Source organism: Pholcus phalangioides, unplaced genomic scaffold, assembly GCF_987345545.1.
Source record: "Pholcus phalangioides strain wild (caught in Gottingen) unplaced genomic scaffold, Ppha-v1.0 ptg000004l_1, whole genome shotgun sequence".
Taxonomy (NCBI): domain Eukaryota; kingdom Metazoa; phylum Arthropoda; class Arachnida; order Araneae; family Pholcidae; genus Pholcus; species Pholcus phalangioides.
In genome coordinates this window covers 36897352-36916304 of record NW_028301597.1, presented here as the reverse complement: position 1 = coordinate 36916304, position 18953 = coordinate 36897352, and the positions used below count along the sequence as shown (strand labels likewise).

The 18953-nt window shown below is 34.7% G+C and overlaps 1 protein-coding gene across 1 annotated transcript in view; it reads right to left on the bottom strand.

Moving 5' to 3' along the window:
- Positions 1-18953, bottom strand: part of LOC149087377 (uncharacterized) — a 62591-nt gene that overhangs the window by 36209 nt on the left and 7429 nt on the right. The window lies entirely within an intron of this gene.

The window sequence follows — 18953 nt, the reverse complement described above, 5'->3', positions numbered from 1 at the left end:
TTTTGGTGAAACTTGGATCGATATTTGCGTGGAGGAGCTCTAACGTCCAATTTAGAATTCCTGGAGAGGGAGAGACAGAAAGAAAGAGCACATCACAGAGATCACGCGATGAGGCTTCCGTGTACGTCAAACACATAATAACACGCAGACTAATACAACGGCCATCGTGTTTTCAACACTCTCATACATCAAGAATAATTTCAACTAATTATGTCATAAGTAGTTTTATCAAATGTTCATTTCACATGCCACGCATTTATAAAATTTAAATCGCGATGAGGTTGATTGCGATAAGTACTCCTTCGATCCTATAACTGTCGAAGCCTCTCTCAAAAACAATACCAGAAATAATAATAGTGTGTTTGAGCAACAACGTACCTTCAGTATGGTGTTGATTTAGAACGCGACTCAATGCGTTCTAATCCCATCACTCGGAATGGATAATAGCATCATTAGGTTGAAAGCTTTCGCACAGCGATTTGATGATAGGCTTTCGCATTTGTCACATCAAGGTAATTTTATGAATTTAAGGGTTAAATTGGACAAGCATATACAGAAAGGGTAAAAAAAAAGGGAGAATGACAATTCTCTCTCTCTCAGGATCGTCCGCCAACCAGTTGGCATCCCAATCATCAATGACCGTCATTTTCAGTATTCTAATCAGACTATTCTAGACGTATAAAATTTGATGAGAAACACTCTGCTCCTTTCTGCATAGTCTCGAGTATTTTTTATTGTTCAGTACCATGTACTCTTCCAAAGTAAACCTCGTTCCTTTACTATCAGAAGGGATATGGAAGGGAAGCAGACTGCCACCAGACTTGATTTCCAGCCTGTGGTATGGCGGCAGAAGCTCAACCGATCGCTGGGGGCTCAAATGGAAGCCCGCAATACTAAGTCCTTTTGACCGGCCGGCAACGTCGAGCCATGGTTGAAAAGCATATAACAGCGCCGAATAAGGCATCTGTTCGCGTGAGGCGATATTTGAGAGCTGTTTTGCAAATTTATTTCTATTGTATTTTTTTTTCTTTTTGCAATTTGTATTACGGTCGAATCCCGTTATAACGAACTCCAAGAAACCGGAGAAATCCCTTAGTTACAACGAAAAATTTCGTTATAAAGGAATTCCAAGTTTTTGCATTGTTCCTATTTAAACTTATCTGGGGGGATAACAAAAGTGTTCGTTAAAACGAGATTTTTTTCGCTATAACGGTATTCGTTAAAACGGGATTCGGCTGTATTACTTTTTTTTTTTTTTTTGTGTTTTATTATCGTGTGTGCACATACGTAATTTATACATGCATAATAAAGCACCTGACACCGTCTAGCCCTCATCCAAGGCAGTGGCTAAAATTGACAATGATCGATAGAGCTGGGCAGTGTACGCTATAAAATGAACCTGTGGTATGAGTAATCTTTGATGTACGTAATTGGCTACACACACACACGCATCATTCAGGGTGAGCTACAAATGATCAGTAAAAGCAGAAAAACAAATAGTAAAATGCAAAGTTTTAGTTGTGTTGATTGCAGTACACAAAGAGCATGGGCGGAGATACGGGGGGGGGGGCAGCGTCAAAGGTAGAGTCGACTGATCTAATGTATATGTGTATATATGAATTGACATCATAATCGTGCTTCCCCCAGATTTCCAAGTCTATCTCCGCCTATGACAAAGGGGTTCGCCAGTCACAAACGTATTTCGAGGGCACACTCGAAGAATGAAAATCACTGTGCAATACGATGAACTGTCGTTATGGGAGGATCAGAAAACTAGAAAGTATCGCATTACGTTGATAAACGAAAACTCATTCGATCAGCTTTAGGAAAATTGAAAAAATGGAATGGGTTGTGTGTCATCGATAAGATTACAAATCTAAAAGGCCATGTTCACACTCATATACAAAGTCACGCAGCAAATCGCTCGAATTGTCGAGCGACAAGTCGCAGAACACGTATTGAGCGATTTTGTATATGAGTGTGGACGTGTTTTACGACTTAGACTTGCTTGCGACTTCTATCGATGAAAAGTCGCAGAACGTTGTCGCGGAACACGTGTTCTGCGACTTTGCACATGAGTGTAGACATGGCCTAAAAATTACCGCGTCTTTTTACAAAGTCATCACGGTAAAAAGCAATTGGGTACTAAACCTGAAAATGTGTTTATACAATATCTATGGGAAGGGTGGGGGTGTCGTTGGATTTTCTAAACGAGATCATAACAACCATCAGCTACTTTTATAAATACAATAAACTTTTCAGTACGCGAGCCTAAAATGTTATATGAGAGATGATTATCGCTCGCGTGCCACAAACTGGTGTACTTATCGTGTTCTGTGGATGGATACTTCTTGTTACGAACATCTTTGTAGGCTGCAGGTTGCGCACGCCTGATCTAAACCGTACACTTCCTGAGACATGAGCGTTCAAAGTGGGGTATATTCTCGTTTAGAAAATCCCACCAATTTTACAGAAATGCACCCAGTTCCATGAGGCAGCCGATATATTCACGCAGTTCAGTGACGACCGTTCTCCGTTCCGAGATCGGTCTCGTCTCAGTTCGGAAAAATACCCCTTATTAGCCTATTCATCTTATTCTTTCGAACAGTTTTCGAGGAGACGAGACAGATCTCTCGGAACGGAGTAGACCTCTAAAACGCACATTAATGTCAAAATATTCGAAGCATAAGAATCGAATGTACTGCCGTATGTTTCATGTTTAAGTTACAAACTGCACCCAAACAAAAAGCTTGCTACTCGGTCATAAAACTTCACTGGAGTGTAACTCACGAAAATACGACGAAAAAAACAGTATTTAAACAAAAACTAAAAATAAAATTAATCTTTTGAGAAATTTTGATAGATCAATTGATTTTTGGAAGTCGGCGGAAGATGGCCAATGCTCTTTGAAGATGGAAACAAACTGAAAAGATGACAATTACGAAAGCCTATCTAGATTCCAAGAAAGAAAACAAATGCATAATGAGAAGGCGCCCGTAACATTACTGGGGAGTGTACAGTTACTAGAGAAGACGTTTTCTCTTTTCCTATTTACGTTTAATACTTTGAGAAAAAGCCCACGTAATTACACTTCCTACACATAAGCACGGGCACAATAGAAGTTTGATTAGCGTATTCATACACACAACTTATTTTTTCACCAAAGTGTACAAACTGACACCAAGTTCCTTAAAAAAAAAAGCCATGATACAGTCGTCATGCACCAAATGTATGTTCCGCCAGTCAATTTCACCTTTGAAGAGTGTCAGGGACTTGGATCCTAGCCAAAACACTCGCTCACAAATGAGCTGATGATGATGACCCGCTTTTAGAGACAGAGGAAAACATTCGCCAGAATAATGCCGTCCATCTGTTCTTTCGGCACACACAGACACACACACACTCGCGACAATAAAAAATAAATAAAAAAATTATAAAAATAATTACTACATCTACATACGGAAAAAATCATCCAACGGGAATTCAATGAACGCTGAGAAATCATGAATCAGCCATCGTGTGCACCTTTCACTTCCCTTCACAAGTATGAAGTTATTTAGCCTCGGCATTTATTGCCTTCAACGGAATTCTTGTTGAACGTATAGCGAAAACAAAATAATAATAAAAAAAATCTCCGCGAAAGGTTACCCAAGTTTTTCTAGAAGAGATGTTCGCTATCATCGAGGAAAGAGGGCGACTGTCTGCGCAAATACAAGGTCGATTCACACTGGAACTGAACAAGACGCCTCATCCACATAATTTATACGCCTGACTTTACTGTTTGAGAGTCCCTCAATATTTCAATAATAAATTTCGTCAAGTCGTTTCTCGCAATATGCCTCGCAAATAATCCATCAAAAAATATTATTTGGCAGTATTTCAAACTCATTTTATTCTATTCTACCGCAGTCGGCTATTTATTCTCTGCAATTTTTTCCAATAAATTTAGTTTTCCACTTTCTTTCGGAACATCTGAAAAATTCTAGCATAAGAAAACCAACTCATCTGTGTGTGTGATTGATAGTAATTGTTTAATCTTATTAACATAACCTTTGACAGAGAAATGCACTTCCCAAATGCGATTTTTTTTTTTTGAAAGAAAATGATTTCATATAAACTTTTCCCCCCCATATGAAATATGTACAGAGTAATTCAAAATAAATGATACAAGAAGGAAACATTCCGATGACTGCAGTAATTAATCCTTATACAGTGGCAAACTACTTAAAACCCTCTCAAAAAGTTAACCCCCGGCCATTTACCATTGAAAGTTTTCTTTTCCAGATAACATGTTTTCCTTTCTCCCCACCCCCCGTCCTGTAAATGAACCGCCAGTGGGCGGAGTCAGCTTTTGTTCAAAGTCTAATAACGGAAGGGGAGAGAGACGCTGTTTTTCTTTCCCTTGGAGGTGACATATAATAGTATTATTGCTAGGGATACGAAAATTTCGCAAAAAAAAAAAAAAAAATTCGAAAGTTCGCAAAAAAAAAAATTATAAAAATCAGAAATTTCGCATTTATTCGCAGTAATGAATTCCAAAAGACAAATTTCACAAAAAAACCTCTCGAATACATAAAACATAGCTGAAATAAAAAATTTCGCATTAAAAAAAAACCGGCGGTATTAGTGGAAAGTGCTAGAGTACTTGAAAAAATCTGACATTGTAGTAATATATCTCTACTTTCTCCTAATTTAACCTTATGTTTTAAATGCTTTTATATCAGCCCTTCCCGAAATTCCAAAAAGTTGCATATACAGTCGAGTACACTTATAACATAACCCAGCTATAACATAAACAGTGGATATAACATACGGATATGAAATCCTTAAAATCTGGCCCATTCACGCCTATATATTTTTACCTCTGTTATACAAATACAACGCCACAACAGGCAAAATGCCCAACGAGGTGGATGAGAAAAAGATACACATAACAGATATGGATGCCATATATTTCAAAAATACAGCAACCCAATTAAAAATGTAATTGCTCTGTGGATATAACAAACCAAAAGAATGGTCTTAACTGAGAAAATAATCCGGATATAACATACTGCAAAAAAACCCTGAAAAAAAAGTCAAAAACAGACTTTTTTTGTACAATATTTATTGTATGCTGGTGATATATCTTGATGTTTTCTCACACAAAAAGACCAAATTTTTTCAATAATATTTTCATTGCCGCGGAATAGTTATATTTCTCATTAACAGATGGCACAGAATATGGGATTTGAGCGCTACCTGTCGATGATAAATGTAACTATTTCGGCAATAAAATTTTTGGCATTTAATAAAATCCTGTCTCTGTGAAAACTGTATCATCTATGTTTTTCGAATTATTGGATTTTTACTTGTTTTTATTACTTTGTGATCTGTTTATTGGTGGTGGTGATTAAAGAAAAAATTGTTGTAAATCAACTCAGTCACTGTTAAGATTATTAGAAATTCTGCTAATCTCCAAGTGTATTATTGATTGGTGACGTGCATATAAAATTTATAAACATCAGAGGGGTTATTTTTTCTGAATTTTTAAATTGTACAATACTGTCAACATGAAAAAGGAAAACCGTTTGCATCAACACAAAAAAATCATTAATATTTCTAAAAATGTCTGCATGTTGTTATCTTGCGTTTGCTAATAAATTTTCGTAACTTTTCAGATATCAATCAAAAACTCTATGTTCACGCTATATTATTTATTATAGTATTATGTATTTCAATCATGTGTCACATGAACTTATTTTGTCCATGACAATCTCAAAAATGCATGTATGATATTGCTACATAAGCTAATTCCAAAATTATCGGAAATTATGCCAGCGTGTCCGCTAGCATGTAAAGGGGGTCCCCAAGTCCTGGACAAGTCAAAAAATACACTATTTTGAACTGATTTTGTCGGGGAGAAATCGCTTGGTGCCTATGAAATTTTGCTGTTGCCTAATTTTTTTTTTTTTGATTTGTCAAGTCGTTTTAAATTAACAGAAGTGGGTTAAGATATCAATAGAAAATATACCTTGATGTGCTATTGTAATTGTTTTACTAAGGTATTTGAATTTTTTTCAATTTTTGATTGTCTCAGGGTATGCCTCTGCCTTGTAATACCAGATTGATCAGGCAATTCAGTTGCTTCAACTAGTACTAAACCAAACATGCACCTCGTCCATATTCCTCTGCGGAACTTCTAACGAATTGGTACATGTTGGAATGTGTGTGTAGTGAATCTTTAGTACAGTTTGTTTGTGTGTAATGTTTGTTGTGTAGTGCTGCCATCAATTTTTCTAACTATGCATGAAGTGTAATGATTGATTAGTATACCGTTAGATTAGTGTAGGCCTGTTGCTCTCTGCAGCGAGACTTTTAACGGGGAGATCGACTCACATTTGTGCCTTGAAGTTGAGTTGCTTCAACTGCAAGTCCAGTGGGACTGGCCTTTTCACACATACTCCCAAATTAGTGAGGAAAAAAATCCCAATATACAAGTTTTTCCATATTGCAGCACACTGTAAACTTTTTATTTTATAGCTTCATTTTGAATAAACAGCATTTCTACTGTAGTAAATATTTAGAAGATGGAAACTTTTCAGTGTTGCCAAAAAAATTACACTTGGAGAGTTGATCTTTAAAATTACGTGAAATAAATAAATTATTGCAGTCACAGAAATGTTTTCTTTTTGTAAAAAATTTGTTTTAAATTACCCTGTAAATTAAAAAATATATATCTTTAAATATCTGAGTTTAAAGGACCCATAATTTTTTTTAGATCAATTCCCATCAAAAATGCATCTAATTGTGAGTTGATAGTTCGCCATCGACTACTGTACAACGGCTTCTTCCACACATCACGATAACTTATTCTATCCACAAAATAAATTAATTTCTTTTTTTATAATAATAATAAAGCATTCCCTGTCCCATTGCAAAAAAGTTCAAGTCATTTATAATAATGCACTTCTTTTTTGCAACAAAAATTTAATAATTTTAAAAACATACAAATTATAAATAAATACAGTATTCAAGAGAAGCTTATAATCCAAGTTGATCAATTACCCAATATTGGAGAAAACGCTTTGCATGAAAATTTGTTTTTATTGAAAGAGACACAAAATACTAATACATTTTTACCAAACACACAGAATACATTCAGGATTCCAAGTCTTACAGAGATTTGATTTAACCACCAGCACTCTGTATAAAGAATACAGATAGAAATTTGTTCCAATAAAATTGACAAAAAAAGGAGCGAGACACAAATAAAAAAATAGAAAATAGAAATGCAATTGACAAAAAAAAACCCCTGTTCAGAGTCATCAGTGCTTGTCCAAAATTAAGACAAGCAACCAAAATAGATAGAACATGTTGAAAGTGTCAAGCACAAATATAGAACAAATATCAAATAGTGCTGAAATAAGAAAAATGCCACATCGGATTTGTCTATCAAATTCTGAGAGGGAAGATGGTAGAGCATTTCACAACCCCAGCCATTAAACAAAAATCAGCTACAGTTTGTTTCGCATGCCCTAGAACATTTTTCCATTAAGGGCTTTTACATGTCTTACTATTTTCTGAGGTGGCGCCATACTCTAAAAGCTTCTTAGTAAATGATACTGTGCTATACAAACTCCAACTCATTCAATTTCAATCCCTCTCTGCTGCTTTTGTTTCAAAAACATTGTCACTGTACCACATTAGACAGTTCACTTATAATAAGTCTCTTGTGGTAATCATAGCACATGGAGATTAAAGGAAAAATCCACGAAGGCAGGGTAGATACATAACTAACCATAGATATAAGTGGCATTGTCTTGCTCTGCTCCATGATTTTTCTACAGCAGTGTTGCAAATGCTAGTAAAAACCCAGCTCTCATGAGTCCTACAACACATTTTTCCCTTTATGAACATCTCTATTTGATACTGACATTTTTTAAAATATTTCTCCCTTTTAAAGAAACACGTTTTTACATCAAATTCTCATTTTTTTATTTAACACTTTTATAATGAATTTAGAAACAGACAAGGGCTTTCTAAAATAAAAACTTTACCCTTTTCATTTATTATAGTATGGCAACATTAAAAAAAAAGTTTTACATAAAAAATGAGATCCAACTAATCCAGTTTCCTTTGATCACAAACAATCCAATCAACAATGCAACATAGATATGAAAATATTAAATAATAAGTGAACCTCTGCATGCATGTACACTGCCCTTCAATAAAATATCAATAAGAAATAATATGTTGTCATGCTGACAACAGTTTACAACAAATTATAAATAGGAACTGAATATAATGCTAATAACTTATAAAAGTATTCCAACAGGAGGAAAAAAAAAAGAGACTTTGCTTTCTAATAGCTTTTGAAATCAATATCTTCATTTTTTTACATTTTGATAATATCAATATTTGCATATGATTGCAGTGATTCACTATAGTTCAATGCTCTTTAAAAGAGCATTGAACTATAGTCTAACTTCCAAGACTTAAATTTTGGATAAAGAGAATTTTTATCCCCCAATTTAATACAGGGCTTGGTAAGTAGGTCAGGTGGGGTAAAATGGTCATACTGAACATAAAATCACATAACTTCAGAATTTGAATTGATATTGCTACCAAATTTCTGTTTTAACTTTGACTTGCAAGCAGCAAAGTTTTTCACTTAAAATTTTATGCCAAGCAACATTTTAGTGGCAATAAACAGTTTTTTTTACTGTTCAAGCTCGGGTTCTATTCTTTGAGTGCCTGAATAACTTCTCTCTACCATTTTAGTTTCTCAAACTTTTCATAGATTGGCTGTGCAGGGCACTCCAGTAGTGTCTCAAGAACATTATTTCATTCATCGGTAAGTTGTAATCATTATATTTCATATTTTATAGTAATTTAAACAACGTGGGGTAAAGTGGTCATAGCATTAGGCTTAACTAACACTTAGTTGTTAGGAGCTATTTTGCCTAACATATAATTGAACTTTAAAATTTTTTTTTTACTTGATAGTTTTTTTTACTTAATTTACTTTTTACAGTTCATTTTTTTTTTCCAGAGCAAACATGTGCTTGGAAAGTAGGTGTTTGAACCTATAGGTGAAAAGAATATACAACAGTACTCTGACATCCTTCTATTAGTATTGCTAGCTGTTGGAAAGAGCATCAGAGTATCATGTGAGCTGCAAGAACACGAGTTGAAGATTCCATATCACTCTTAAAGAAGATGGGTCATTAACAAGTCAAGAAAAAAGGATTGTAGAAGAAAATCATGGGTGACATGCAAAGGAGACTGGTGTTGAAGGCTTGAAATCTCTTGCTCAATGTGAACAACCCTCACCCTTTTGTAGATGTTGAACTTCCACAATTCACGACCAAGTAAAATAAAGATACAGAATCAATTTCATGAATGGCTGACTTGAACATTGAAGGTGAAGAAGTGTCAAGATTAGCTAATATCAGTGTTGTGTCTGGTGAAAGACTTGAAACGAGCCATATACTGACTACCTTGCCCTCGTTAATCTCAGCTGTAAACGAAAGGGTAATACAGAACTCAAAGGCAAAATGAAAACATGTTCAGAATGGCAAAGGAGAAACCTTAATTATAGGAAATAGTTGAACTTTGACTGCCACAAAATAAAAATATGCGAAAATTTCATTAAACTCCCATAGCCAAAGAAAAAATTTCCTGAAGATCTGAGGCAAATCTATAGCTATTCTAACTTTATGAAAGATGTCAGAAGACTGTGTGTGTGTGGGGTGCTGGTTTATTATGAAGAGAACAAAGACCAATAATGCAAATTATCAGACAAGTGATTAATAAAGATTTTTTATCATGAAAAAACCTAAATAATGAATTTTTATACATTTCCAGAAAATGACGACATAAATGAAATAAGGGAACAGTTGTATTTGAAGATCCTAAATGAAGCCAAGTTTTAACCATAGAGCACATTAAAAGTTATAAATTTAAAAATAGAAAATGATTGTTTGATGTGTTAAATAAAATTTCAACGCCTACTGATTATTTTCTTAAAATTTCATTATTATTTGGTATGACCATTTTACCCCATGCACTACTCACTTTACCCTACCCCATGGGGTAAAGTGGTCATAAAAGTGAGGTCTAAAAAGTTGCTGAAAAAAAACTGTTACACTCAAAAAATATTTTTGAAAAATGTGCTAATCTTCTCTCTAAGAATGTAATGTAAAATATCAGCCAAAAGATATCTTATTTTTGAAAAATTCATATGGTTATACCTCTTCAAAGATGAAAATACCTCTTTTTATGACCATTTTACCCCACCTGACCTATTCAAAAAAACTAATCATCAGACATATTTCTCAGAAGCAAAACATTTTTCTCCACAAAAAAACAATCATATAAGCATAGCCTACAGCAGGGGTAAACAACCTCTGGCCCATGACAGGTGCTCCAGTAGAAAAGTATCAATATATATAACTAGAGCCCGGATTATATGCAAATGTGCATATGCATTTGCATATTTTGGCCTTTTTTAGCATTAATGCATATAAATGCATAAAATTGAAGAATTTTCAAAATAAGTGCATATTTTTGGAAGTTTATTTAAGCAGAATCACTTTATGATTTTTCAAGTATATTATTAATATTGCTAATAATGCCGTAAAGCCTCTCTTTTGCGTTCACAGGGTAAAAAAATTCGTTCGTAAAAGAGGGGTGGCCATTGACCAGGGATTTTTTTTTTTTTTTTTTTTTTTTTTTTTTTTTTTTTTTTTTTTTTTTTTTTTTTTTTTTTTTTTTTTTTTTTTTTTTTAAAAACGTGTTCCTCACGTATTCCCAAGGGATCAGCAGTAATTTCAAATGCATACTTCCAATAAACAAAGGGAAAATATTAGTTGGCCGTAAAAGAAGGGTGACCGCATTTGACAGGTCTCCATTAAGGGGGAGGGGGGTTACTATTATTTTTATTACATTGGTTTTTGTGCCGCAGGTGGAATTTAGTGAATTAATAGAGATGTTCGTATTTTCCAAATATCAAGTATTCTATTATTACGGCTATTTCTGGAGATATAACAAAAAGCGTTCAATTTTTCAGAAATAGTGTTGAAATTCTTTTGTTACTGGTATTTCGTTACTGAGCAGCTACAACAAACTAGAAATTAAAAATGCCTAAATAAAAAATGTGTAGAAGTTTTTTGCATATGCAGGTATATGTGGGGGGGGGGATATTTTTTGTAAATGAAATATGCACTAAGGAATAGAAAATATTAATTTTAAAACTTTTTCATGATTTTTTCGTGTATATTTCGGGTCTTAATGCATAATTTGGCATTTTCAAGTGCATGTTTGCATATTTTTAGAGCATATTTCGTCACTTTTTTAGTGCATATAATCCGGGCTCTATATATATATAACACTATAAATACCTAGACTGACCACATTTCCTTCATAAAAATATGGAAAATCTGGATCCATACCGGATATCACCTTCCATCACAAAACATTTGTCAAAGACAAGTAAAGTTGCTTATTTCATTTAAAAAAATTCCAAAGGAAAGTAAAGTTGTCAAATACAGCCAAAAAAATAGCCTAGTGAAGAGGTAAAATACAGCAATAAAAAATTTCAAAGGTTGTCGAAAGTTCAATGGTTTCAAAAAGTTGCCAATTACAACTAACAAAATTGTCAAAGGCATTAATTTGTGAGTCATGAAAGTAATCTTAAATCTTGCTTTCATAAATTAAAACAGGCTTTGTTTAAAATTAAAGGAAAAAAATGGGACATTTAATAAAAAATTTTGGATGACCAAAATTATGAGAATGTCTCAGAAAACACAGATCATATGATCACCCTGTATATACAAGTTGCTGGCCATCAAGCAGCAGAATTACTGCATTCTGACCAGCGGACTGAAAAGGTTGTGCACCCCTGATATGCAGGGTGTCCTAAATTGTTTGCAACCCTTGACCCTAGAGAAACATGCTTTCAATTACAAAATTTTGAAATGACATGCAGTTACACAAAATGTCAAATTTTCCCCAATTATACATACATAGAAAAAGAAAAATCAACCTAACTTTTTTTATGTAGGCTTGTGTACTAAAACCTCCAATTAGTGAAATGCAAATACAACTCTTAGAAGTCATTTATAAAAAATTCATATTTTTTTAATGCATTGACTGAGATATTTGGCTGTGAAGTTTTCAGCATTTATCACCAATTGAGGGTGTGGTTTCACCATTTGCAAAACGTAAATTGAAATTAAAAGTTGTGAAAATTATGTAATTGTCAAAATAATTTCAAAAAATATAATTTTCATTAACTGTGAAGAAAAAAATTAAATGGTTGAGTTTATTATATTTGTGTACAGTTCATAAAAATGGAAATTTTTGGGCCAATGAAAATTTGCCATCTCAGTGATAAGTTGCCAGAACATAGCGTCTCACTCTACATAATATCTCTCACTCACATATATACTACTAAACCACACATGTACCTCGTCCATATTCCTTTGCGGAACCTCTAACGAATTGGTACATGCGGGAATGTGTATGTATGTGTAGTGAAACCTGACGTAAAGTTTGTTTCTGTGTAATGCTTGTTATGTGTAGTGCTGCCATCTGTCACCAGTTTTTCTAACTATGAGTGAAGTGTAATGATTGAATAATTAATCGTTGTAGGCCTGTTGCTCTCTGTGGCGAGACTTTTTAATGGGGAGATCGGCTCACATTTGCTCCTCGAAGTTGGGAACCACAGGAAACCAACTTCAGCCGACCACCACCATGGCGACAGTGGGGTTCGAACCCGGATACTCGCGATGCAAGTCCGACCACGTCATTATGACCACTCGACCACCACAGCGGCTCACATATATGCTGCATGGTGTCCTGCTCTGTGAGACCTGTGCCTTTGTGCATACAAGATATAAGAAAAGGGTGTGGTCTGTAGAAGCACAGTGATGGTTAGGTTGCATATGACAGGTAACTGCACCCCAATCGAAAAACTTTTGTAATTAAAAGTAAGTTTCTAAAATCAACAGTTGTTGAGATATCTGCAGTGCAAGCAATTTGGGAGAGCCTGTGTATAATTTATTTTTTTCAAGGACTTCATGATCACTTTTCATGTTGGTAAACATGCCGACATAAATTCCAGAAAAGTTTTGTTTTCAGAGTCATAATAAATTCAGTAATCGCATATAGAAAACTTTGGATGCCAATGCCAATTTTTTATTTGTTATGTTATAAAAATCTCTGGTGCCTGGGAAATCAAAGCATGGTTTTTTCATCAAAGTTATAAAACTCAAATATTGGTAAGTCTGAGATACTGATTTCTAGAAACACTCGCAGACTGTGAGTTACATGTTTCATAATCACAAAATATTCAGTTACTTTAATGTTGTACATGCTCTTCAGCCTTCAAAAGCATTATTTACTTCAATTGTGAACATATTTTCTCTATCTATATAGATGACAGACATTACTATTTATATACATAATTTACAATCTAATGTTATTTTCCAAACCCAGAGAGAAACTCTTGTGAACGCATAGAAATAAAGAAAAACTTTTTGCGCTTTTTAACAATGAAACATAGAGGTGCTTTGGTCTGCAAGAGTAATCAATTTCAGAAACATGATCGTAATCAAAGTACTGTATAAAAAGCAAATTTATAAATAAAAAAAAGAAACTCAGATGGTTCATTCCATAATCATTTATTCATATAAAAATTATAAGTAAAAATACCATAACGCCAATTAGCATAAATCAGGGGTTCTTAAGCTCAGGCTCACCGAGATGGACTGTACAAATCTACTTAAAATCCTGTTATAAATGCACTTCTTGCACCACTCATTTACTGATTTTGAAAACTAAGAAATATGAATAATGAAGTTGATTAAGTTGTTGATTTTGGGCCGCAGTAAAAAAAAGGTTAGGAACCTCTGCAATATAATACATATGAACACCCTCTTTGCCTTTCATGGGCTTTAAGACAAATTTTAGGGAGGGTTGCAAAGAAGAAAAGTACGCTGCTCATATTTTAATAAAAAAAGGCCATCAAACAAGACAAAAAAAAGAGCAAAAGAGCATCAGCAACACAAAACTTAGCATGAAAAAACTACATAAAGACCTCTCACAGCTCAAGTCAGGGCTTGTCAAATCCCTGAAGCCAGATCTCCATGTTGACTACAAAACTGACATTGGCACCAAATTTCTTTTTTGTTTATGATAACTGAATAGACTGAGGACAGCACTTTTTTGAGTGTATATTGTCCATGTGTTAGCATGGAAAGCTAACACATGGTCATAATGTCTTGCAGGAAGAAGTCATAAGTCCTGAGGAAAGCATTATGTCGAACCATTTTTGTGGAAAAAAATTTCGCTGATGACCAATATTTTTTTTTTGGCTTGTCAAGCTCTGGTCTAAGTAGTAATACATCAGTGTCACAAAAGAAAAAATATGATATTGTTTGCAAATTAACAACACTTTATGTTTGTTAAGAGTTTGTTCTTGAATAGAATGAGGGCTTATATGTAGGACAACTTGCAAACTCAATGTCACTCATCCGTTAGCTCAATGGAATCTTTCTTTTTTGTGCGACTTTAACATGGAGCATCCAATGACACCTACTTTTGCCTTCTTTTGAGGATTTCGCGAAAATGTGACATAGCATTATCGTTAAAAAGATTTGTTTCTCGCACTGCTACAGCTTTATTTGGGTGGTGTTTTTCGACAAAATTTTGCACTGTTTCCCACATTTCACAAATCTTTCTAATCTCATTTGAAGAAAGGGATTCTTCCGTCTTTTCTTCTTCCTCCTTTTCGAACAAGATCCCCTCAATAACCTCTTGCTGTTGCAGATAATACAGATCCATAAGTTCGTTGGTGGTCAGTTCCTGGTTATGTTCCTCCATCAGCTCTTGAACATCATTCCCATCCACCTCTAGTCCCAATGTTTTCCCTAAAGACACAATTTCTTCGACAAGTGATTTCTCCTGTTCATCAGCAAACCCCTCTAAATCATGTTCAACAACGCAATCAAACCACAATTTAGTCCAGGCAGTATTGAGGGTTCTTTTGGTGATCTTGCCCCAGGCTTTATCTATGATCTTGAGGGAGTTCACTATGTCAAAATGATTTTTCCAAAACTCTCGGAGAGTAAGATTTTTTCCTTCAGTCACCTCAAAGCATCGTTGAAATAATGCTTTGGTGTAAAGCTTTTTGAAGTGTGAAATTATTTGCTGATCCAATGGCTGGAGTAGTGGAGTGATGTTGGGAGGAAGAAACTTGATCTTAATGAATTGGAATTCCTTCAATAAGTCGTCTTCAAAACCTGGAGAATGAGCAGGAGCATTACCCATAACCAGCAACACTTTGAGCGGCAGACTATTTTCTATAAGATATTCCTTCACTGCAGGACCGAAGACTTCGTTTATCCACTCAACAAACAACATACGAGTGACATAAGCCTTGCTGTTGGACCTCCACATTACATTTAACTGGCTTTTCTGCACTTTGTGTTTCTTGAAAGCTCGTGGATTCTCGGAATGATAAACCAGCAGAGGCTTGACTTTCAAATCCCCACTTGCATTAGCACACAATAAGAGGGTGAGACGGTCTTTCATGGGCTTATGGCCAGGCAATGCATTCTCTTCAGCTGTAATGTAAGTCCTCTTTGGCATCTTTTTCCAAAAAAGCCCTGTCTCACAGCAATTGAAAACTTGCTGTGGTAAATAAGACTCAGAAACCATCAGCATCTGAAACTTTGCAGCAAACATCATAGCGTCCGAATTCACTTCCTCTTCAGGCCTCAAAACACCATGGATGCCACTTCTTTTCTTAAAGTTTTCATACCATCCTCTACTCGCCTTAAAGCCTTCTTCATTTTCTGACGACGTACCTGGCATTTTACTCACGAGATCAGTATATAAATCCTTTGCCTTTTCACAGATATTTTTCTGAGTCAAAATATCACCGCCTTGCTGCTTCTCGTTTACCCACACGAGGAGCAGCTTCTCAACATTTTCCAGAACCTGTGGCCGTTGCTTTGTTACTTTTGTGACACCTTTTGCTGCATTTATTCCCTTTATTTTTTCCTTCTTCTTTAATATTGTGCAAATCGTGGATGCAGATTTGTTATAGAATCTTGCAAGGTCAGACACTCGCATACCTTTCTCGCACTTCTCAATTATTTCCTTCTTAAGATCCATCGTGATCATTATCTTCTTATTTCCTCCCTTTGCAACCTTTTTCTTCGTGGGAGCCATTGTTGCAGTACAGTCACTAAAGAAGACCAGTCACTACACTTGGACAGAAAATGAAAAAAAAAATGCTTTACACTCCACCCACACACACACACACGTAATTACAATGATATACAGTCAGACCTTGGTATAACGTCCTCCCTGGGGACAGAATAAAAATGACTTCATAAGCAAAGTTACTTAATAATGAGTAAATCTTTCACTAATTACACAGCAGGAAACCATGAACATTGATATTATAAGGGATGTGTCATTAAAAATGGCGGACACTATACTGAGGTCTGACTGGAGTATATTAAATAGTATACAATTGCACGTGTGTTGACTATACAAGTGGGGCGCACTAACTGAAGATTGATCATAGGAGAAAATTACCCACAACTGAGAGTGAGAAAGAGAAGACACATCCACTCACATGAAGCTCTGCAGACAAAGAGTACTGCTGTTCCGAACCTAGTGATGCTCAACAAAATCTTTTTAGTGCTCTAGTGCAGAGCTTGACAAATCAAAAAAATATTTAGACGCCAGCCAAAAGAGGAGTCAAGCATGGTTTTGGCACAAGAAAAAGTCCTAAATGTTTTTTCTACTTTTCAGGGAGTTTATAACTCCTTCCATGTTGAAAACACTGTAATGAAATCAGAAAACTGTTTGTCATCCTTAGACTCTAAATCAGCAATCACATTTAGAAAATTTTACGTGCCAATACTGATTTTCTAGTAGTCATAGCGATTTGGTGCCTGGAATTTGTCAAGTCCTGCTCTAGTGCAGCATTCTTAAAAGGTTTTTACAATAGCAGATGGGTGAAAACATTTGAACAGTATCCCGAACCAGCAGAAATTAAAGAAATAATTTACAAATCTGCTGATGGCTAAGACAGTAATAACAACTAAAATAGAAATGGTGTTGTAGTATTAAATGTAGAATTATGTAGTGACTACGTGAATTAGAAGAAATGTTTCTAGGACTAGCGATTGAAGACTGAACTAGTACAAATGTTTCCCAACCTTTTTAATGTGGCAAACACCTTGTAGTGAAGATCAATGCACCGTGGACACCCTCCCCCCAGTCTCTAGAAGGTCGATTTCAATGCCCAATAGCATCCATAAAATTTTAAAAATATATTGTGTTTTTTAGAGATGTGAGGTGTGTGTGAGAATATTCTCAGAGAACAAATAGGCCTATTCTCCTAGATATAAAAATTAGAGAATAATTGAGAATATTCTTTTTCTTTTAAATAACTCACTTTTTTTTAATAATTTTGTTTATATTATGAAATATAAATCAGTTTTCATTGCCTGAGACATTTACAACAAAAAAATTTTTGGTATAATCACCCCTCCCCCCCAATCCAATGACAACTTTTAGTTTTAGAATATTCTCAACATATTCTCCTGGTCATGCTGAGAGGTTTTAAAAGTTTGGTTATGAAGATTTTAGAAACCTTTAGATTAAAACCTTAAAAAGCTATTTAAAATTAGATAAATTTTCAGAAATTAGTTCAAAGCAACGAGTATAACTCAAAGTTGATTGACAAAGGAAGCTATTCTTATACAATCACCTTTAGTCTAAGAAGATACAGAACTGTTGTTTTATTCAGAAACTTAAATTCTGTACATTATTTCTTGGAAAATATTTTACAGTTATTTTAGAATATTTGTAATATTCTTGAGAATACTCTCTGGAAGGACTACTATTATAAATAACTGAATAATATTCTCATCGAGGAGAATATTTAAGAATATTCTCTGGAAGAACTATTATATAAATAACTTGAGAATAATTCTTATTATTTTGGATAAGAATATCCCCAGTAATTTGTAAAAGTAGTCCTTCCGGAGAATATTTTCAAGGATATTATATATATTTATATTAAAATAACAGGAGAATATTCTCACCAAGAATAATAAGAATATTCTCAAGTTATTTATATTAGTAGTCCTTTCAGAGAATATTCTCCTAACGATTATTCTCGACAATTTTACATCTCTAGTTCTTTTAAAGTTTGCATATAAAAACTGGAATAAATTATAATTTTACAGTACAAAATGTGTCATTCATGCAATCATAGTAAATGAAGATGATTCTGCAGATTCCTTACAAAGTACTCACGAACCCCAGGTCGAAAAACACTTCTCTAGAGCAGCGGTTCTCAACCTTTTCTGACGCGCTGAGCCCTTTTCAGTGAATAATTTCTCTGGCGGAGCCCTGTTTAACTCCAGGAGCCCTTTTCAGTGAATAATTTCTCTGGCGGAGCCCTGTTTAATTTGAGGAGCCCTTTTTAGTACATTATTTATATGGTGTTACTCTTTAGGCCTTTTTTTTTTTTTAAATCAAATTTATTGATTTATTTTATTATTCTCGAGTGGCTGTGGAGCCCCAGGGCTCCGCGGAGCACTGGTTGAGAACCGCTGCTCTAGAGCATAATTTTCTAAACCTTTTTGCCCATCACTCAAATTTATTTCCATATATTTTTGCCCCTTCCAAACCGATCCCATAGAATCCTATATCATATCCCGTAACTGTTATCAACCCCCCTGGTATGTTCCACTTTGGGAAACACTACTATTGTACAGCAGTTCTCAACCGGTGCTCCACAGTTGCTTGAAGAAAATAAATAAAACAGTAAATTTGAAAAAAAATAGAAATATTTTAGGTAATAAAAATCAGTATTTGATGAATAAATAAAAGATTGGCCTACAGGGCTCCGCCACAGAAATTATATACCAAAAAGAGCT